This window comes from Jaculus jaculus, chromosome 2 (genome assembly GCF_020740685.1).
Source record: "Jaculus jaculus isolate mJacJac1 chromosome 2, mJacJac1.mat.Y.cur, whole genome shotgun sequence".
Taxonomy (NCBI): domain Eukaryota; kingdom Metazoa; phylum Chordata; class Mammalia; order Rodentia; family Dipodidae; genus Jaculus; species Jaculus jaculus.
Genome location: NC_059103.1, coordinates 925,134 through 948,554, shown reverse-complemented (window position 1 = coordinate 948,554; position 23,421 = coordinate 925,134). Strand labels below are relative to the sequence as shown.

Sequence of the window (23,421 nt, the reverse complement as noted above, 5' to 3'; positions counted from 1 at the left end):
AGATGCATGTGCCACCTTGTGCATCTGGCTTACCTGGGTCCTGGAGAATGGAACCTAGGAACTTTGAGTTTGCAGGCAAACATCTTAACTGCTAAGCCATCTCTTCAGCCCTGACCTTTTTTAAAAATATATATATTTTGTTTTTATTTACTTATTTATTTGACAAGAGGGCGCAACCACTGCTGGTTAATGTGGGTCCTGAGGAATCGAACCTGGGTCCTTTGGCTTTGCAAGCAAATGCCCTAACCGTTAAACCATCCCTTCAGCCCCCACTCACCTTTGCGAGAGCAAGGAGGGGGAGAGAGAATTGGGGCACCAGGGCCTGCAGCCACCGGAATCAAACTCCAGATGCATGCGCCACCTTGTGGGCAATGTGCGATCTTCTGTGCTTGCGTCATCTTGTGCATCTGGCTTAAATGTGATCTGGAGAGTCAAACCTGGGTCCTTAGGCCTCACAGGTAAGCTCCTTAATGGCTAAGCCATCTCTCCAGCCCTCAGTTTTCTTTTTAAAACAGACTGTTGTGAGGAAAGGTCTGGACAGTGCCCAACAGTGTGATGGTTGCAGTCTACCTCCCTACTGAGGCAGCCTGAGGTCCTCACACATCTCCACCCAGAGTTCCTGCTTCAGGCTCAGTGGTGCTCCCCTTACCTCCACTTGTTGCCACCATGCAGAGCCTGGGTTCCGCCACCATCTCAATGGGACCAGTCAGAGAGGGGCCCATCATTGCAGGCCTTGGTCACTGGCCCAACAACTGTCCTTCTGCCACTCCAACTCTCCTCTCCTCTCTCTCTCTCTCTCTCTCTTTTTCAAGTGCTGGAGCAGGTGTGTGCTACCACACCCAGCTCTTTCCTTTTTATTTATTTATTTGACACACACACACAGAGAATGGGTATGCTAAGGCCTCCATCCACTGCAAATGAACTCCAGATGCGCCCTCTTACACTAACGTGGGTCTTGGGGAATCGAACCTAGTTCCTTTGGCTTTGCAGGTAAACGACTTAACTGCTAAGCCATCCCTCCAGCCCCGATTCTGTTCTCTGGTATCATCTGGGATTCCAGGGACAAGACTTCAAGACTTGATCCATTAACTTTTTTGTGACAAGGGACTGAAATCCATCCCCAAGACCTCACCCAAATCGGGGCAATTAGCTTTGATAGTGAGGCCACACACCCTCAGCTATAATAACCTGAGAACCAGCTTGGCCCCTTAAGCAATAAGGACTTCCTTGGACCATCTTATAGAACCAGAACTGAGACAATGATTAACCAGACTCCACCTTATTGGGACTCCTAAGTCATGCAGACCTCGCTACTACCCTGATTTTTCCTCACATCAGTGTCCCACAGATGGACTTGGGGTCACTGGACCCCTATAGATTTTTAAAAATTTTTTTTCTTTTTTTTTTTTTGGTTTTTCGAGGTAGGGTCTCCCTCTGGCTCAGGCTGACCTGGAATTCGCCATGGAGTCTCAGGGTGGCTTCGAACTCTTGGTGATCCTCCTACCTCTGCCTCCCGAGTGCTGGGATTAAAGGCGTGCCCCACCACGCCCGGCTAAAATATTTTTGTTCATTATTTATTTATTTATTTGAGAGTGACAGACACAGAGAGAAAGACAGATAGAGGGAGAGAGAGAATGGGCATGCCAGGGCTTCCAGCCACTGCAAACGAACTCCAGACGCGTACGCCCCCTTGTGCATCTGGTTAACATGGGACCTGGGGAACCGAGCCTCGAACCGGGGTCCATAGGCTTCTCAGGCAAGCGCTTAACCTCTAAGTCGTCTCTCCAGCCCACTGGACCCCTATATTGATTTGTCTTCCCAGTGTGCACATTGATTAAATCTCCCCTCTGCTTTTTGCCATTAATTCTTCTTGTGTGTCTGTGTGTGTTTGCATGTGAGCACAAGCGTGCGCACGCGCGTGTGCGCGTGGAGGCCAGACATTGACCTCAGGTGGTGTGGTGGTTTGAAGGTAAAACATCCTGCACAGACTCTGCGTCTGAATACTTCTTCCCTAGCAGGCGGCACTGTTTAGGGAGGTTGTGGAGCCTTTAGGAGGTGGAGCCTTGCTGGCGGTACCAGGCCACCTGGGGAGCAAGCTTTGAAGTTGTAACCAGACCTCTCCTCCTCCTTCTTCCTCTTTTTCTCTCTCTCTCCCCTTCTTCCCTACTGAAACTTGAGAGTTGAGAAGCACCTAGGTTAGTATCTCTGAGGGTCTGCAGAGAGGATTCACTGAGGAGGTAGGATGGCTCTGAATGTGTGCAGTGAGAAGATAAGAAAGAGGCAGAGGTCTGGAGAGATGGCTTAGCAGTTAAGGCACTTGCCTGAGAAGCCTAAGGACCCAAATTCGATTCTCCAGGTCCCATGTAAACCAGATGCACAAGGTGGCACATGCATCTGGAGTTTGTTTGCAGTGGCTAGAGGCCCTAAGGCACCCATTCTCTCTCTGTCTCTGTCTCTCTCTCCTCCCTCTCTCTGTCTCTAATAAATTAATAAAAATAAACTTTTTTTTAACTTTTTTTATTTATTTGAGAGCAACAGACATAGAGAGAAGAGGGAGATAGAGAATGGGCATGTCAGGGCCTCCAGCCACTGCAAACGAACTCCAGATGCTTGCGCCCTTTGTGCATCTGGCTAACGTGGGTCCTGGGGAATTGAGCCTTGAACCGGGGTCCTTAGGCTTCACAGGCAAGTGCTTAACCACTAAGCCATCTCTCCAGCCCAAAAATAAACTTTTAAATAAAAAAATGAATGAAGGGCTCCGGCTCCCATGGCGGCGGGCGCAGTGGTCAGGACCATGGGCTTAGGGTTTGTGGATTGCCACTGCCATCTCTCAGACCCAGACTTTGACAGCGATCTGGATGATGTGTTGGAGAAAGCCAAGAAAGCTAACATTATGGCCCTTGTGGCAGTTGCTGAACATTCAGGAGAATTTGAAAAGATTATGCAACTTTCAGAAAGGTATACTGGCTTTATGCTGCCATGTTTGGGTATTCACCCAGTTCAAGGACTGACTTTCACCAGAAGACCAAAGAAGTGTGACATTAAAGGACTTGGATGTGGCCTTGCCTATTATCGAGAAATACAAGGATTGGTTGTTGGCGATTGGAGAGGTGGGACTGGACTTCTCCCCCAGATTTGCGGGGATGGATGGACAGAAGGAAGAGCAAAGACAAGTCCTGATCAGACAGGTCCAGTTAGCCAAAAGACTAAATTTGCCTTTAAATGTCCATTCACGCTCGGCTGGAAGACCTACTATCAGCCTCTTACGTGAGCAAGGTGCTGACAAAGTCCTGCTGCATGCCTTTGACGGCCGGCCAGCCGTGGCCATGGAGGGAGTGAGCGCTGGCTACTTCTTCTCGATCCCACCTTCCATCGTAAGAAGTGGGCAGAAGCAGAAACTTGTGAAGCAATTGCCTTTAACTTCTATCTGCTTAGAAACAGATTCACCAGCACTAGGACCAGAAAAGCAGACATGGAACGAGCCTTGCAACCTTTGCATCTCCGCGCAGTACGTTGCCCAGGTGAAAGGGATCCCAGTGGCCGAGGTCATGGACGTGACCACTCAGAACGCGCTGAGACTGTTTCCCAGGCTGCAGACCCTGCTGCACAGGTAGCTTCAGGTCACCTGCAGGGGGCAGCACTTGGGAAAACAAATGTTTACAGCTGAACCTAAAACTCCTTTTTAGGGTGAAAGTGATGATAGCTTAAGTGCTGAAACCATGGGCTCTGCTTCTAACCTTGGGCTGCTTTCAGGTTACTGGTGGAAAAGCACTGCTGCCAGCCCTAGTGAACCAATACCCCTGCCTCCAGGCAGGAGTCCCCAGGGGTGACACGCACACCCCTGGTCCGCAGTATAACATGTGCACAGTGAGGAGAAGGGAGCAGGCCAGAGTCCCGCCCTTCACCACTTGTTTGACTTCACAAAACTCTCCAGTGAGGGAGGGGTAGCCTCTCCTACTATTGGAACGTTCTGTTATAAGCTTGAATTTAAGTACTTTGTATTATTTTTCTTTAAAAGTACCTAAGACTTTCATAGGCTGGAGAGATGACTTAGCAGCTAAGCACTTTTCTGTGAAGCTTAAGGACCCCGGTTCGAAGCTTGATACCCCAGGACCCACATTAGCAAGATGCACAAGGTGGTGCATGCATCTGGAGTTCGTTTGCAGTGGCTGGAGGCCCTGGCATGCCCATTCTCTCTCTCCCTCCCTCTTCTCTCTCTCTCTCTCTCTCTCTTTCTCTCTCTGTGTGCCTGTTTCTCTCTGTGTCTGTCACTCTCAAATAAATAAACAAAAATAAAAAATTTAGAAAAGGGGCTGGAGAGATGGCTTAGCGGTTAAGCACTTGCCTGTGAAGCCTAAGTACCCCGGTTCGAGGCTTGGTTCCCCAGGTCCCACGTTAGCCAAATGCACAAGGGGGCGCATGCATCTGGAGTTCATTTGCAGAGGCTGGAAGCCCTGGTGCGCCCATTCTCTCTCTCTCCCTCTGTCTTTCTCTGTGTCTGTCGCTCTCAAATAAATAAATTAAAAAAAATTTTTAAAAAGGATCTAAGACTTTCACATTAATCTCAGATTTTCACATATAGCACCTGTGACTTATAATTGTGCCTTTGTACAACCACTATTCAATACCAAGTCTAAATTTTAATTAACTGATTTTAAGTTCCAATCTGAGTTTTGTAACATTTAAAGTGTACCCGGCTTTATGAAAACTGAATCTGGGGGATGTGTGGATGGCTCAACTATTAAAAGTGCTTGTTTGCAAGCCTGCTGGCCCAGTTTCAATTCCCTGGAACCTTAGTAAGCTAGACAGGCATTTGCTTGCACTGGAAAGGTATCCTGGCACATACACATGTGCAAATAAAAATGATGTTTTTTTTTTTAATTTTTTTTTTTGGTTCATTTTTTATTTATTTATTTGAGAGCGACAGACATAGAGAGAAAGACAGATAGAGGGAGAGAGAGAGAATGGGCGCGCCAGGGCTTCCAGCCTCTGCAAACGAACTCCAGACGCGTGCGCCCCTTGTGCATCTGGCTAACGTGGGACCTGGGGAACCGAGCCTCGAACCGGGGTCCTTAGGCTTCACAGGCGAGCGCTTAACCGCTAAGCCATCTCTCCAGCCCAAAAATGATGTTTTACAAATGATCATAAATGTTGGCAGGGATGTGGAAAAAGAGGAACCCTTCTACACGGTTGGTGGGAATGCAATCTGGTCCAACCATTGTGGAAATCAGTGTGGAGGTTCCTAAAACAGCTAAAGATTGATCTACCATATGACCCAGCTATAGCATTCCTAAGCATATATCCAAAGGACTCATCTCATTTCCTTAGAAGTACGTGCTCAACCATGTTTATTGCTGCTCAATTTATAATAGCTGGGAAATGGAACCAGCCTAGATGTCCCTCAACTGATGAGTGGATAATGAAGATGTGGCACATTTATACAATGGAGTTCTACTCAGCGGTAAAGAAAAATGAAGTTATGAAATTTGCAGAAAAATGGATGGACCTGGAAAGGATTATACTAAGTGAGGTAACCCAGGTCCAGAAAGCCAAGTGCCACATGTTCTCTCTCATATGTGGATCCTAGCTACAGATGACTGGGCTTCTGCGTGAGAATGAAAATACTTAGTAGCGGAGGCCAGTAAGTTAAAAAAGAGATATAAAGGGAAGAGAAAGGTAGGGAGGAGGGTACTTAATAGGTTGATATTGTATATATGTAAGTACAATGATTGTGATGGGGAGGTAATATGATGGAGAATGGAATTTCAAAGGGGAAAGTGTGGGGAGGGAGGGAGGGAATTAACACGGGATTTTTTTTATAATCATGGAAAATGTTAATAAAAAATTTAAAATTTTTAAAAAATAAATTAATTAATTAATTAAAAAAAAAGAATGAAGCAAGCTGGGCATGGTGACACCTTTAATCCCAGCACTCAGGAGGCACAGGTAGGAGGATGACTGTGAGTTCAAGGCCACCCTGAGACTACATAGTGAATTCTATGTCAGCCTAAGCTAGAGTGAAACCCTACCTCAAAACAAACAAACAAACAAAAGAATAAAGCAGTTAAGACTGTGCACACCTGTCAGCCCGGCCTTCAAAAGCTAAAGCAGGAGGGTCTCCAGTTCAAGGCCAGCCTGGATTATATACCAGGAGTTTGAGGCCAGCCTGGGCTGCAGAGAGGTAGGAAGTTTGGGTCCAGCCCAATTATGTTATGAGATGCTATCTTAAAGAAAAAGAAATGACGGGCTGGAGAAGAGGCTTAGCGGTTAAGGCACTTGCCTGCAAAGCCAAAGGACCTCAGTTCAAATCCCCAGGACCCACGTAAGCCAGATGCACAAGGGGCGCACACGTCTGGAGTTTGTTTGCAGTGGCTGGAGGCCCTGGCACACCCATTCTCTCTCTTCCTCTTATAAATAAAAATAATTTCTTTCCTTTTTTAATATTTTATTTTTATTTATTTATTCGAGAGAGGGAAAGAGGTAGAGAGAGAGAGAGAAAGGGTGTACCAGGGCTTCCAGCCACTGCAAACAAACTCCAGATTCACGCTCCACCTTGTGCATCTGGCTTACGTGGGTTCTGGGGAATTGAACCGAGGTCCTTTGACTTTGCAGGCAAGCGCCTTAACCGCTAAGCCATCTCTCCAGCCCAAATAAAATATTAAAAAGAAAGAAAAGAAAAAGAAATGGAGAAGGAAAGAAAGTTTGAGGAGATGGCTGCCCAAGCAACAAAGACCTGAGCTCAATGCCCAACACCCATGCAAAAAGCCCAGCATGGAGCTGGCTGTGGTAGCTTACACCTTTAAACAAATGTCTTTAAAATTTTTTTTAATTATTATTATTATTATTTTTTAGTTTTGCAAGGAAAGGTCTCACTCTAGCCCACTAACACCTTTAATCCCAGCACTCGGGAGGTGGAGGTAGGAGGATCGCCGTGAGTTCAAGGCCATCCTGAGACGACATAGTGAATTCCAGGTCAGCCTGGGCTAGAGTGAGACCGACCACAAAAAACCAAACAAGCAATAAAACAAATAAACAAAAAGCCAGGCGTGGCCATGTATGGTGTATAGACCCAGTGCTGAGGGGGTAGAGATGGGGCATTGCTGTAGCTCACTGGTCAGCCAATCTAACTGACAAACCGCAGCTCTGGGTTCTGAGAGCGTCTGTCTCAGGAAAATGAGAACAGTGATAAAGGAGGGCGCTCTGTGTTCTCCTCTGGACACAAGCATGCACACCCCGCACACACACCAATAAAGAAAAAAGAGAAGAGATAAATGTATATACTATGCTTTTCAAACTGCCCAGTAAGCACTTCTCTTAATGTTCATACCCTTACATTAATGCTACTCTCACTGTTGGTAGAAAATCTTCTCTTTTCAGATGGCATTGACCTTGGGATGACTTAGAAGGCATTATGGTGTTGGGAAGAAGTGACAGGAGTGCTCAGCACTGCAAATTCTCTATCACACCTTCCAAGGCTCAGGGTCCATTGCAGAAGAGGTGGCAGAAAGAATGTAAGAGCCAAAGGAAGGGTAGGACTCCTTACAACATGCTCCTCCAGACACAAAATGGCCTGGATATCCATGACCTCACAGTGCCTGACACTGCCTACACAAGACCATCATAATAGGAAGAAAAGATCATGACATCAAAATAAAAGAGAGACTGATTGAGAGAGGGAGGGGATATGAAGAAGAGTGCGGTTTCAAAGGGGAAAGTGGGGGGAGGGAGGGAATTAACATGGGTTATTGCCTACAATTATGGAAGTTGTCAATAAAAAAATACCACGGGGGGGGGCACTGGAGAGATGATTTAGCAGTTAAGACATTTGCCTGCAAAGCCAAAGGATCATAGTTTGATTCTCTAGAACCCACATGAGCCAGATGCCCAAGGGGGTGCATGAGTCTGAAGTTTGTTTGTAGTGGCTATGGACCCTGGCATTCCCATTCTCTCACTTTCCCCGTTTCTCTCTCTCAAATAAATAAATAAATAAAATATATTCTAAAAATACCACTGTTGCAATACCAATAGTGGCATACCTGTTATGGGGGCAACCAAGTGCTCTCTGATTGGATTTGAAGCCCGCTTCATTGGAGTGAATTCATGCCATGAAAGCCTAATCAAAATTTAAGGCTGGGGAGATCATAGGCCCTAAGAAGAAAGCTACTAGTTTGGGTAAGTGAGTATATTGTGCTCATTAGGTTGCCTTTGAAATGTTTATGTTTATAACCATAGATAAATGCTGATCTCACCTTTGGTCAGAGAATCGTTTTGTTTGTTCCTTTGGTTTTTTGAGGTAGGGTCTCACTTTGGTTCAGGCTGACCTGGAATTCACTATGTAGTCTCAGGGTGGCATTGAACTCTCGGTGATCCTCCTACCTCTGCCTCCCAAGTACTAGGATTAAAGGTGTGCGCCACCACGCCCAGCTTTGTTTTTATTTCTTATTTATATATATTTATTTATATGAGAGTGACAGAGAGAGAAAAAGAGGGGGAGAGAATGGGTGCACCAGGGCCTCCAGCCACTGCAAACGAATTCCAGATGCATGCTCCCCTTTGTGTATCTGGCTAACGTGGGTCCTGGGGAATTGAGCCTCAAACTGGAGTCTTTAGGCTTCACAGGCAAGCACTTAACCGCTAAGCCATCTCTCCAGCCCTGTTTTTGTGTCCTTGAGGTAGGGTCTCACTCTAGCCCAGGCTGACCTGGAATTCACTATGTACTCTCAGGGTAGCCTCAAACTTTTGGCAATCCTCCTACCTCTGCCTCCCGACTGCTGGGATTAAAGGCATGTGCCACCACAACCGGCCTTGATAAGAGAATTTAAAAAATATTGTATTTATTTTTTCTGAGAGAGAGCGAGTGAGAAAGAGAGCAAAAGACAGAATTGGCACACCAGGGGCTCTAGCCACTACAATCAAACTCCAGACACATGTTCCAACTTGTGCACATGTGTCGCCTTGTGTGCCTGGCTTATGTGGGTTCTGGGGAATCGAACCTGAGTCTTTAAGCTTTGCAGGCAAGTGCCTTAACTGCTAAGACATCTCTCCAGCCCTCTTCCAGCTTTGATGTGGGATTTGAATTCAGAGACTCAGAGGTTCACAACAGGCAGTTTACTCACTGAGCCATCTCCCTAGTCCCAGATAATTCTTTTTTTAAAAGCAAGGTCTCACTCTTGCTCAGGTTGACCTGAAACTCACTCTGTATCAGAGGCTGACCTAGAACTTACAGCGATCCTCCTACCTCACCCTCTCCAGTGTTGGGATTAAAGGCATATGCCACCACACCTGGCTCTAGAGAAGCTTCTCCCTGCAGCTGCTAGTGACTACTGAGGGACTCAAACCTCATCAAAGTGCTGAGAATAAGTGACTATTGAGTGGTCAGCACCAAGTGAGACACCTATGTCATCCTCTCCAAGATTCTAGGAATATTGTGGAAGAATGGGGCAGCAAAAATGTTAATAGGTCAGGGGCTGGAGAGATAGATGGCTTAGTGGTTAAGGTGTTTGCCTGCGAAGCCAAAGGACCCAGGTTCAATTCCCCATGACCCACATAAGCCAGATACACAAGGGGCACATATGTCTGGAGTTCGTTTGCAGTGGCTAGGGTCCTGGCATGCCTGTTCTCTGTCTGTCTGTCTCTCTTCTATCTCTCTTTGCTTGCAAATAAATAATTAAAATTAAAAAAAGAATGTAAGAGGTCAGAGTGGGGAGGAGCACTGTAGAACACCATCTTCTGGACATGATGTGGCCACTGCCTTCATGACCCCATCATGGCAGATGTTATGTTACCTGCACAGCATTCCATCATGGATGGTGGAGAGCAAACAAAACCAAAAAAAAAAAAAAAAAAAAAAAAATCAAGGGGCTCGAGAGATTGTTTAGTGGTTAAGGCACTTGCCTGCAAAGCCCAATGACTTGTGTTCAGTTCCCCAGTACCTGGTGTAAATCCAGATGCACAGTGTGGCACATGGGTTTAGAGTTCATTTGCAGTGGCTAGAGGCCCTGGGGCACCCATCCTCTCTCTCTCACTCTCTCTCTCTTTCTGCCAGGTGTGGTGGGGTACACACCTTTACCCCCGGCACTCAGGAGGCAGAGGTAGGGGGATCACTGTGAATTCAAGACCAGCCTGAGACTCCATAATGAATTCCAGGTCAGCCTGGACTAGAGCGAGACCCTACCTTGAAAAAAGAAACAAGTAGAAAAAGACATCAATGTGGAATATTGAGGGACAAGAAGTAATGGATTATGATCTATGCACACGATGGGGCTGGAGAGATGGCTTAGTGGCTGAGGCGCTTACCTGAGATGCCTAAGCACCCATGTTCCGCTCTCCATGTCCAAGGTAAGCCACAAGGTGACTCAAGCACACAAGGTCACACATGCACACAAGATGGTACATGCCTCTGGTATTCGATTGCAGTGGCTGGAGGCCCCGGCGTGCCAATTCTCTCACTCTCATAAAAAAATAAATAAACATATAGGCACATATATGAAATTTGTAAATACAAAGAAATTTTTAAAAATGAAATTATTAAAGTAAAATAAACATAACCATTGGGGCAACAGGTGCCAGGAGTGTGGGAGGGAGGTGGTTGATGAGGAGGGACGTGCAAAGCTGCCTGTATTTGCCAAAACCCATTGAACTCCACAACACAAAGAGCCACCTTCACTGTATGCAAATTTTCAGAACATTAGACAGGATGTCAGGGGAGCCAGGATGGAATGCAGTCAGTGGACAAGTGGTGCTAATTGAATTACAAACGTGTGACATCACTCGATGAAAAAGGACAGGGAAAGGGGCTGATCTAGGCGATTTCAGACAACACCATTTTGTCCAAAAGACTGTGGGGCTCGGGACAAAACCAACTGTGTACAAACACGGGGAGGCTTAGCTTGATTCTCCCAGGGTGTGTGCTTTGGGAATTCTGAAACTGAGATGGACCGAATAGGGAACTAGATTATAGATGAGGGACCCTGGCTTCCTCTGCCAGCGACAGCACTGCAGACTCAGCGTAGGTTCGCTAACAAAGGGTGCCTAGGGAACAGGCCAGCCCCACACAGAAGAGCCGAGCTGGACCCCTGCCTAATGCCCAAAGCAGACATTAAAGCAAGCTTCCTCAAAGCCTGCCTGTAGGGCCAAAACTATTCAACTCTTTGAAGAAACGTGGGGGACGCTTCCTGGCAATGATTTTATGCACAGGACACCAAAAATACAGGCCGCGAAAGAAGTTGGACCTCATCAAAGGTTCAAACCTAGCATGCTGGATCAAAGGCGCTATTGGGAGAGTAAAAGGCAGTTCACCAAACAGGACAACACATGGAAATCAGAACTTGCTGATGGCAAGTGAGGTGCTGCGTGTTAGTGATTACAGCACTTGGAAGCAGAGGCGGGACTGTTCCAAGTTCTAGGCCTGTCTCAAACACACACACAAAGAAATGAAATCATGTAGCTAACTCTGATATACTGAATATAGTGAGAATTCAGTAATAAGAAGAAACAAGCCGGGCATGGCGGCACACGCCTTTAATCCCAGCACTCAAGCCCTCAGGAGGCAGAGGTAGGAGGATCGCTGTGAGTCTGAGGTCACCCTGAGACTACATAGTGAATTCCAGGTCAGCCTGAGCTAGAGTGAGACCCTACCTTGAAAAACAAAACAAAACAAAACAAAACAAAAAGTCTGAGGGCTGGAGAGATGGCCTTGTGGTTAAAAGGGTACTTGCTTGAAAAGTCTGACAGCCCTGGTTCAATTTTCTAGTACCCATGTAAATCCAGATGCACAATGTGGCACATGTGTCTGGTGTTCATTTGCAGTGGCTAAAGGCCCTGGCACACACATGCCCCCTCCTGCTTGAAAATAAGTAAATAAATTAAAAAAAAATAAAGAAGCCATGCATGGTGGCATGTGCCTTTAATCCCACACTCAGGAGGCAGAGGTAGGAGGATCACTGTGAGTTGGAAGCCACATTAAAACTATGTAGTGAATTCCAGGTCACCCTTGAAAACCATAAAAACAAGATGATTTGAAAATGAGTAAGACTTTAATGGTTTTATTTTTACCTAAATTTATTATTATTATTATTTGGTTTTTTGATTTTCTTTTTTGAGGTAGGGTTTTACTCTAGCCCAGGCTGGCCTGGAATTCACTATGTAGTCTCAGGGTGGTCTTGAACTCACAGTGATCCTCCTACTTCTGCCTCCCGAGTGCTGGGATTAAAGGCATGTGCCACCACGCCCAGTTTATTAGTTATTTATTTGAGAGAGAGAATAGGCACACCAGGGCTTCCAGCCACTGCAAATGAACTCTAGATGCATGTGCCACCTTGTGCATATGGTTTACATGAGTCCTGGAGAAGAGAACCAAAGTCCTTTGGCTTTGCAGGAAAGTGCCTTAACCGCTAAGCCATCTCTCCAGCCCCGGCTTTCACTTTTTGTTTTGAGACAGAGACTTACTCTGTAGACCAGACTGGCCTTGAACTTGCAATCTTCCTACCTAAGTGTTTTGAGCACCTGTGATGACAGACCTGCACTACCATACGAGAGTCCACAGCCTCAGTCTGGGACACCATCCTCCTACCCCATTCAAATCACCCCAGCAGCCGGGTGTGGTGGCGCACGCCTTTAATCCCAGCACTTGGGAGGCAGAGGTAGGAGGATCGCCATGAATTCAAGACCACTCTGAGACTACATAGTGAATTCCAGGTCAGCCCGAGCTAGAGTGACACCCTACCTCAAAAAAAAAAAAAAAAAAAAAAAAAAAAATCAAATCACCACAGGGCCAGGAACCAGACAAGGGACCCACACTCATAGCCTGGAAGCCACCAAAACTATCCCAGCCCCCAGCCCCAGGCCCATTGCTGACATTTCCCCGGTCCTCCATCTGCTTCCCAACAGACCTGGAGCGCCCCTTGTGGCTCTGGGTGACTCGTTCACTCCTCTTGGTAACTGTAAGTGACTATCTCACCGTGGTGGTCATTTCCTGGTCTGTTTCCTTCACCCTATGCGGTCAGACTGACCTCCGAATCTTGGCTACGGTAGCTCTGTCTTGCAGCCAGCCCCTGTTTGGTTGGCTGAAATAAAAGAAACCACACCTTCCCACAGCCATACCAACAGAGTCTCTGCTCCAGGCAGGGGCAAGGGGACAAGCACACATGACAGACCACGTCCCAGGGTCTTCCAAGTCTGGCCCTTTTATTGTCCGAGTGTGTGGTCACCTCTATGGCTTTAAAAACTACTTATTTATTTGCTCACGTGTGTGTATATGGCTGTACTAGGGTCTCTTGACTACTATAGATAAACGTGAGATGTATGATGAGACCTGCATAAAAGGAAGGGAGGAAAAAAGGATGACATCAAAGTAGATGAGGGACTAGTTGGAAAGAAGAAGAGGTTCAAGGGCTGGAGAGACGGCTTAGCAGTTAAGGCACTTGCCTGTGAAGCCTAAGGATACAGGTTTGATTTTCCATGTCCCACGTTAGCCAGATGCACAAAGCGCTACATGCATTTGGAATTCAGTTGCAGTGGCTGGAGGCCCTGGCGTCCCCATTCTCTCTCTCTTTCCCTGTTTCTGTAATAAATAGTATAAAAATAAATCTTTTTTTTTTTTTTTTGGTTTGTCAAGGTAGGGTCTTACTCTGGTCCAAGCTGACCTGGAACTCACTATGTAGTCTCAGGGTGGCCTTGAACTCACGGCAATCCTCCTACCTCTGCCTCCTGAGTGCTGGGATTAAAGGAGTGTGGCTTAAAAATAAATCTTAAAAAAGAAAAAGAAGAAGGGGTTCAATGAAAGGTGGATATGGGAGGGGATGTAGAAGGCTGGTGAGAGGAGAGGGTGATCCAGGAACCCTGTGTACACATGACACACGGAGGTCGTCAAGAAAGTTGTTTTAAATATATATATATATATATATATATATATATATATATATATATTATTAGCTGGGTGTGGTGGCGCACGCCTTTAATCCCAGCACTTGGGAGGTAGAGGCAGGAGGATCGCCATGAGTTTGAGGCCACCCTGAGACTACAGAGTTAATTCTAGGTCAGCCTGAGCTAGAGTGAGACACTAACTCGAAAAACAAAACAAAACAAATAATAAAAATAAAAAAGAAAGAAAGAAACCCCTGCATCATTTGTGGGAGGACGCTGCCCTCACAGCTGGGGAGGACTAGGCTCTGGCAGGGGTCCCACCCCCGTGCTCAGTCCCTGCCTGTCCGAGGGTCAGGCAAGGAGTGGGAAATGGGCACAGCCAGAAGCCGGATGGATGGAGCCGTGTCCAGGCTGCAGGAGCCCAGGCAAGGCTGGAGGGGACCCACTGTGCTCTGGACAACTGCCTAGAACATCCCGGAACTCGGAGGTGGGGGTCATCTCCTTTTGGAAGCACAGCAGGCCCTGTCTATACAAAAGGGACAGCACCAAAGTCCGGGGGGGGGCGGTGTCGGGGGTGGGGAGTACCACCAGCAGGCAGTGACCCCAGCTGTCTCCACCTGCCAGTAAGGATAATCCGAGGTGGCTCCAGTGCTCTCCTCCTGCTCAGACCCTCCCAGTGCAGGCTGCCATCCCCACAGTCAGAGAGCACAGCACCCACATCCAGCCTGGGGGACAAAACCATCCCCAGGGCTGTGGCCTGACTGACCCTGGATGGGCACTTGGCACTGAGGCTCGGACGGCCCCTTGCCATGGATACCACCACCCACACTCGGCTCAGAGGTGGCCATTGTTTGCTTGCCAGTGTGTGGCAAGCACCCAAGAGCCTGGCTGGCACAGCCACGATGGCATCTCTGACCATGGCCATGGAGCAGAGCACTTTCCCACGCACCAGTGGCCCTAGGAGGGTGAATGGGGAAACTGAGTGTGGCGGTTTGAGTCAGGTGTCCCCCATCAATTTAGGTATTCTGAACTCTAGGTTCCCAGCTGATGGAGATTCGGGAATTAACGCCTCCTGAAGGTGGTGTTTTGTTGGGGGTGGGTTTAGGGGTGTTAGAGCCAGTGTTTGGCACACTCTTCTGTTCCTGTGGTCTATCTGATGTTGGCCAGGGGGTGATGTCCACCCTCTGCTCATGCCATCATTTTTCCCCTGCCATCATGGCGCTTCCCCCTTGAGCCCGTAAGCCAAAATAAACCTCTTTTCTTGGTTGGGTGATTTCTGCCAGCAATGCAGACCTGACTGCCACACTGAGAACTGGAGCAGAGGCGTGTTAGACATCAGGAATAAAGCAGCCCCCCATGAAAGCCTTTTGCTCCCTTTGAGGCCTGCATGGGGCTGTCGCCTCATGAGTGACATGGTCCTCAGCCCCTCTCCATCTGTCAGAGGGCCACAGCTTTTGATCCAGTTGCCTTTTTCCAAAGGCACCCTATTTTCTTTAGGAAACACAAGTTGCTCTCTGTGCCATGTGGTTGTGGGCACAGAACACCCTAGGGTCTGACCCATGGCACAGACTGAAGGACCTCTGGGAGATCCAGGCACCCTGTTCTTGCTGCATGAATCTACCAGGCCAGGCTGCTTGGTAGCATCTAGTGGGACCTGGGTGCAAGTAAAGGATCCAAGCATGGTCCCATTGCTTATGTCTGCTGTCCCTACGCCACCGTCAAGACAGGCAGCTGGCTGCCCTTCCTCAGATCCTGATGTGGACAGAATGTGAAATGTCCCCCACAGGATCCTGTGCTTGAACACTCTGTCCTGAGTTAGTGGCACAGTTTGGGGAGGTGGTAGAACCTTTAAGAGGTGAAGCCTAGCTGCAGGAAGTGGGTCACTGGGGGTGGGCCTTGAGGTGTCAGAGTCCAGCATTACTTCCACTTTGTATGTCTGCTTCCTGACTATAAATGGGATGTGACCAGCCAGCCTTCAGCTCCCGTTGCCACACCGTCCTTACCATGGTGGACCACGCCCTTGAACTGCAGACCAGAATAAACCCTTCTTTTCTTTAGTTGCTTCTTGTTGGAAAGTAACTAATACAGAAAATTTCATATGGATGAAATAAAAACTAGAAGGGGGCTGGAGAGAGGGCTCAGAGGTTAAGGTTCTTCCCTACAAAGCTTAACAACCTGAGTTTGATTCCCCAATATCCACATAAAGTCAGATGCACAAAGTGGTGCATACATCAGGAGTTCATTTTCGGTTAGAGGCCCTGGCACACCCATTATCTCTCTCTGTCTCTCTAGCTGGGCAAATATATATATATATATATATATATATATATATATATATATATATATATATATATATATATATATATATATATATATATATATATATTTTAAAAACTAGAAGAATAGCCGGGCGTGGTGGCACACGCCTTTAATCCCAGCACTTGGGAGGCAGAGGTAGGAGGATCGCCATGAATTTAAGGCCACCCTGAGACTACATAGTGAATTCCAGGTCGGCCTGGGCAAGAGTGAGACCCTATCTTGAAAAACCAAAAAGAAAAAAAAGGTAAGAAAAACTAGAGAGAAAAATCCATGAAGGCAAAATTGGTGCTTTGAAAACCGTCAACAAATTAACAGAATTTTTTTTATTTTTTTATTTTTTGGTTTTTCAAGGTAGGGCCTCCGTCTAGCCCAGGCTGCCCTGGAATTTACTATGTAGTCTCAGGGTGGCCTCGAACTCATGGCAATCCACCTACCTCTGCCTCCTGAGTGCTGGGATTAAAGGCGTGTGCCACCACACCTGGTTTAAATTAACAGATTTTTAACCAGACTGAGCAAGAAGGAAAAGAGAATTTCAAATTTATAAAATTTATCAAGTTTGATAATTAAAAGAGATATCACCAACAGCAGAAATAAAAGGGCCGTGATAAGAGAATATTATAAAGGAGCTGGGGAGATGGCTTGGTGATAACAAAGCCTGCTAGCCTGAGTTCAACTCCCTAGGTCCCATGAGAAGCCAGACACAACAATGACACATGCATCACATGTGCATCTGGAGTGCATTTGCAGCAGGGATATAACCTGGTGCATAAACACACATGAATACTTGCAAATAAATAGATGAAAAAAATTTTTAGGGCCAGGCATGGTGGTGCACACCTTTAATCACAGCACCCTTCCAAACATTTCAAGAAGTCCACCATATCTTGTCAGGTATGGCCTCACACACCTTTAATCCCAGTGCTTGGGAAGGCAGAGGTGGGGATAACTGTGATTCTGAGGCCAGTCTGGGAAACAGAGTGAGCTCCAGGTCAGTCTGGGCTACAGTGAAACCCTATCTTGAACCAACAATAGCAACAACAAAAAAGAAATAATATGCAATCTTTGGCAAACTCCTGGTGTTGGGAAATTTCTCAAACCATCCCATCAAAATCAAAAAAGAATGAGGAGGGCTGGAGAGATGGCTGAGTGGTTAAAGGCACTTGGTTGCAAACTCTGTCAGCCTAGGTTCAATTCCCCAGTACTAATGTACAAAGTGGTGCGTGCATCTGGAGTTCATATGCAGTGACAGAAGGCCATGGCACCTATTCTCTCTCTATATATATATCCAATAACTAAATAAATATTTTAAAAAAGAATGGAGCCAATGTGGTGGTGCATACCTTTAATCCCAGCACTTGGGAGGCAGAGGTAGGTGGATTGCCATGAGTTCAAGGCCACCCTGAGATTACATAGTGGATACTAGGTCATTTTGGGATACAGATCAATACCCAACCCCCCCCCCCCAAAAAAAAAGCGCTGGGCGTGGTGACACACGTCTTTAATCTCAGCACCAAGGAGGCACAGGTAGGAGGACTGCTGTGAGTTTGGGGCCATTCTGAGACTATACAGTGAATTCAGCCTGAGCTAGAGCAAGACCCTGCCTAGAAAAACAAACAAACAAAGACAGAATGAAAAAGACAAGGAAAGAACAGACCATGTAATCCCAAATACAAATGATCTCACATTTGACCAACTGAGATACATTCCAAGATTGAAAAGGTAGTTTAACATTCAAAACCAATTAATGAGCTCAGTGTGGTGGCGCACGCCTTTAATTCCAGCACTTGGGAGGCAGAGGTAGGAGGATCCCTGTGAGTTCGAGGCCATCCTGAGACTCCATAGTGAATTCCAGGTCAGCCTGGGCTAGAGTGAGACCCTACCTTGAAGAACCACCACCAGAACAACAATGTAGCTAGTGTGGTATTGCACACTGTCATCCCAGGCTGAGGCAGGAGGAACATGAGTTTGAGATCAGCCTGAGCCTACACAGCATGACCCTGGGAACAGGACCCCCTGGGACAGCACCAGCTCGTGCAGCTATGTGCAGGGGCAGGTCACACAGGGATGGGCGCCTTGGCTCCGCTCCTGGATGACAGGTTGGAACAGGACCTGAGGGCATGAGGAGACCACGCACAGGTGGGGACATGAGCCCAGAGGAGGGCCACGAGCCGTGGTACATGGGGCCAGGAGGGAAGTGGCCTCGACTGAGTAGGCCAGGGTGTCCAGCTCCCTGCGGGCCCAGGGAGGCCACCAGCTAGAAAGCTGGGAGCAGTGAGGGCTAGAGGAAGAGGGATTATTATTATTATTATTATTGCCAAAAGATCTTGATTAGGTTAATTAGGTTAATTGAGGTGGGGCGATCCACCTTAACTCTGGGCGCTATTCCATTGGCTGGGGTTCTGGACTGTATAAAAGGAGGGAGCTGGCAGAGCAGCAGCCTTCATCTCTCTGCCTCCTCGCTGTGGACTGACTATGACCAGCTGCCTCCAGCTCCTGCCACCATGATGGACTGTAACCTGGAACTGTGAGCAGAAATAAACCCTGACCCTTTCAACTGATTTTTGCCAGGTTTGGTGATTTTTTTTTTTCTTCAAGGTAGAGTCTCACTCTAGCCCGGCTGACCTGGAATTCACTATGTAGTCTCAGGTTGGCCTTGAACTCGTAGTGATCCTCTTACCTCTGCCTCCTGAGTGCTGGGATTAAAGGCATGTGCCATCATGCCCAGCTGATTTTTTTTCTTTTCTTTTCTTTTCTTTTCTTTTCTTTTCTTTTCTTTTCTTTTCTTTTCTTTTCTTTTCTTTTCTTTTCTTTTCTTTCCTTTCCTTTCCTTTCCTTTCCTTTCCTTTCCTTTCCTTTCCTTTCCTTTCCTTTCCTTTCCTTTCCAGTCTTCTTCCTCCTCTACCTCCCAAGTGCTGGGATTACAGGCACGTGCCACCACACTGGGCTTTTTGACTGATACCCATGGTGGAAGTAACCTGCAGAGGGGACCGGAGTGCCTGTGGACACATCCTACCACCTGAGGTAGGGCCTAGCTGTGGTCAGGTGGCGTGCACTGTGTGCACATTTGTTGAGCTGAGCACTTAACATTGTGTGGAGATGATACTCCAATTATAAGGAAATGATGGCAATATTTACTATTATTATTACTAGAAATATATATAGAGAGATATAGGTATATCTACCTATATCTATATCTATATCTATATCTATCTATATATATATATATATTGTTTTTTTGAGGTAGGGTCTCACTCTAGCCCAGGCTCACCTGGAATTCACTGTGAGTCTTAGAGTGGCCTTGAACTCACAGCAATCCTCCTACCTCTGCCTCCTGAGTGCTGTGATTAAAGGCGTGCGCCACCATGCCCGGCTATGTTTTTATTTTTTCCCTTTTTGGTGTATGTATACAGTGTGTGTGGTGTATGCATGTGTGTGCACATGTGGAGGTTACAGGAAGACATCAGATGTCAAGCAGCCTGACTTGAGAAACAAACTTCCACGTGCAAACACACTCAAGTGTGCGTCAGTGGGCATGTTCCTGGGCCAAGGCTGCCCCCTGGTGGACATTACTGGAGAGGCCTCCTCCCAGACACCTACTTCCTTGACTGGGATTTACAATTTAGGACTGCTCTGGTAGGAGTCTCTCCTAAGAGGCCATTATTGTTTTCCTCTTGTGTATGGCCAAAAAGCCCACCAGCCCCATGGTCAGTGTGGCGGGCCGGAGTTGAGGGAGGAGAAGGAAGTCAGCCCGGCTTCCTGTCCCTGTTATGGGGACGTTTAGGGACACTCCCAGAGCTGCAGAGCCAGAGTACCTATCCTGGGCCAAAAGGTCCTAGAAGCCCCTTGCCCTGGAGCAGACACTCAGAAGTGACTTCTGCGTGACTGTGGGCAAACCACAGCCTTCCTGAGCCTGTTTTCCCACCCATAACAGTATAACAGTGACAAGACTCAGTCCGGTGTGGTGGCCACAGGCAGGCTGTGTTGTGAGTGTAAAATACAGGCTTCATTTTGAAGACCTAGTTGATAAAGAAAGCCATGGACAGCTAAACCCCTTGCCTGCACAGCCTAAAAACCCGAGTTTGATTCCCTAGGACCCATGTAAAGCCAGATGCACAAAATGGTGGTGCATGTGTCTAGAGTTCATTTGCAATGGCTAGAGGCTCTGGCATGCCCATTCTCTCTCTCTCTCTCTCTCTCTCTCTCTCTCTCTCTCTCTCTCTCTCTCTCTGTGTGTGTGTGTGTGTGTGTGTGTCTACTTCCTCTCTCTGCTTGAAAACAAATAAAACTATATTTTTAGCCAGTCGTGGTGGTGCACACCTTTAATCCCAGCTCTTGTGAAGCAGAGGAAGGAGGATCACTGTGAGTTCAAGGCCACCTTGAGACTACATAGGAAATTCCAGGTCAGCCTGAGGTAGAGTGAGACCCTACCTTGAAAAATTAAAAAACAAATTTTTTTTTTAAGGAAAGCCATATACTTAGTGAGGTAACCCAGGCCTAGAAAGCCAAATGCCATATGTTCTCTCTCATATGTACATCCTAGTTACAAATGTTTGGGCTTTATGTGAGTTGAAATAAAACTTGGTAGCAGAGGCCAGTAAAGAAAGGGGCTATAAGGGAGGGAGGAGAGGGAGGATTTAAGGGGATGTTATTGTATATATGTAAGTAGAACAGATTACTGGGGTGGAAAGGCCTAAGTGAGTTCAAGGGAGAAACTAAGTAAAAGAAAGGTGGGGGGAGGGTTGATCAAGATCTAAGAGGGTATGAATAAGTTATATGGAAACCTACTTTTTTGGACAATGGCACAGCCAGAAGCCATAGATTGTTACTAGGAAGTTTTCAGTGCCAGAGATGGGATACCATCCAGTGAATTGTTGGCCATGGAGGTCCCTGATGTCCCCAAAACATTACAGGGCCATTGCTGAGGCCCTTGGTTTCCCACCAGGAATAGATGGTAAGACCCTATTGTAGAAGATTCCACATACTTGGGCTGCAAGGTCACTGAGAAATCTTGCTGGAGCTGAGCTGAAAACCTCCATGTGGACCAGCTGACAGAAAGCTGGAAAAAGCCCCACTGCATGCAGTTCAATGGGAGAGAGAGAGAAAAATCACCAGTGAAGATACTTAACAGTGGACACTATAAGCCTTAAATTTGGTCAGCGAGGCCAAATGAGCCAACAGGTGCATGTCTGTTATGGGGGAAACCAACTGCTCTCTAATTGGACTGGAGGCCTGCTCCAAAGGAGGGAATACATCCCTAATACTGAAAACCTACAACAGGGTTAGTCATGAGCCCTAGGGGCGTAACATCTGGTGTCGGGCTAAATGTATATACTATGCTCACCAAACTGCCAGGTAAGCACTTCTCTTAATGTCCATACCCATATATTAATGGTACTCTCAGTTTTGGTCAGAAAACCTCTTTTCAGATGGCAGTGACCTTGGGATGACTCAGAAGGCACCATGGTGCTGAGAAGAAGTGACAGAGGAGTGTTCAGCACTGCAATATTTCTATCATATTTTCCAAGGCTCAGGGTCCATTGCAGAAGAGGTGGCAGAAAGAATGTGAGAGCCAAATTAAGGGTAAGATTCCTTACAATGTACTCCTCTAGACACAAAAATGGCCTGGATATCCATAACCTCACAGTGCCTGACACTACCTACACAAGACCGTCATAATAGGAGGAAAAGATGATGACATCAAAATAAAAGAGAGACCAATTGAGAGGGGGAGGAAATATGATGGAGAATGGGGTTTCAAAGGGGAAAGTGGGGGGGGGAGGGAAGGAATTACCATGGGATATTGTCTACAATTGTGGAAATTGTCAATAATAAAAAATTAAATTAAAAAAAAAGCAATGGACACTGCAAGCCTAAGTTTGGCAAGCCAAGATAAATGAGCCAACAGGTGAAATAGTGACATATCTGTTATTGGGGAAACCAACTGCTCTCTAATTAGACTGGAGGCCGGTTCCATGAGAGGGGATACATGCCTGATACTGAAAACCTAGGATGGGGGGGGTCATGAGCCCTAGGGGTGTAACACCTGCTGGTGTCTAGCTAAATGTATATATTATGCTCACCACACTGTCCGGTAAATACTTCTCTTAATGTTCATGCCCATATAGGAATACTACTCTCACTTTTGGTTAGAGAAGCTTCTCTTTTCAGATGGCAGTGACCACTGGAATGACTCAAAAAGGCACCATGGTGCAGAGAAGAAGTGACAGAGGAGTGCTTAGCACTGAAACATCTCTATCACACCTTCCAAGGCTCAGGGTCCATTGGGGAAGAGGTGGAGGAAAGAATGTAAGCCAAAGGAAGGGTAGGACTTCTTACAATGCAACTGTCCAGACACAAAATGGCCTGGATATCCATGACCTCACAGCGCCTGACAATACCTTCACAAGACCATCATAATAGGAGGAAAAGATATCATAATAGGAGGAAAAGATGATGACATCAAAATAAAAGACTGAGAGGGGAGGAGATATAATGGAGAGTGGAGTTGCAAAGGGGAAAGTGGGAGGTGGAATTATCATGGTTTAGTGTCTACAATATGGAAGTTGTCAATAATAAAAACAGAAAGCCAGACTCAGGCATGATGGTTCACAGTTGTAATCCCAGTCTGTGGGAGCCTGAGGCAGGAGGATTACTGTGAGCTCTGCCCCAGCCTGCGCTACAGAGTAAAACCCTGTCTGAAAAAATTAGTAAATGGGCACGCTGGGGCGACAGCTCAGCTGGTAAAGTGCTTGCACACAGCATGAGGGCCTGAGTTCGGATCCCCAGTACCCACATAAAAGCCGGACATGTATGGTGGTCTACACCTCTACTCCTAGTGCTGTGGAGGTGGAGACGGGGGTCCCCTGGGGCATGCTGGCTCGCCAGCCTAATCAAATCAGTGGACTCTGGGATAAGTATGAGACCCTTTCTCGATAAATAAGATGGAGGGTCTGGAGAGATGTCTTAGCAGTTAAGGTGCTTGCCTGTGAAGCCTAAGGACCCAGGTTCGATTCCCCAGTACACATGTAAGCCAGATGCACAAGGTGGTACATGCATCTGGAGTGTGTTTGCAGTGGCTAGAGGCCCTGGTGCAGCCAGTCTGTCTGTCTCTCTATCTCTTTCTGTAGTAAATAAATAAATAAATAAAATATTTTAAAAAATAAGATGGCTGGCTGGAGAGATTGCTTAGTCGTTAAGGCGCTTTCCTGCAAAGCCAAAGGACCCAGCTTCGACTCTCCA

The 23,421-nt window shown here is 46.8% G+C and overlaps 1 pseudogene; it reads left to right on the top strand.

Annotated features, from left to right (window-relative positions):
* Window positions 1-2,791: 2,791 nt before the first annotated feature.
* On the top strand, window positions 2,792-3,721 carry LOC123458790 (annotated as a pseudogene).
* The last annotated feature ends 19,700 nt before the right edge of the window (window positions 3,722-23,421 follow it).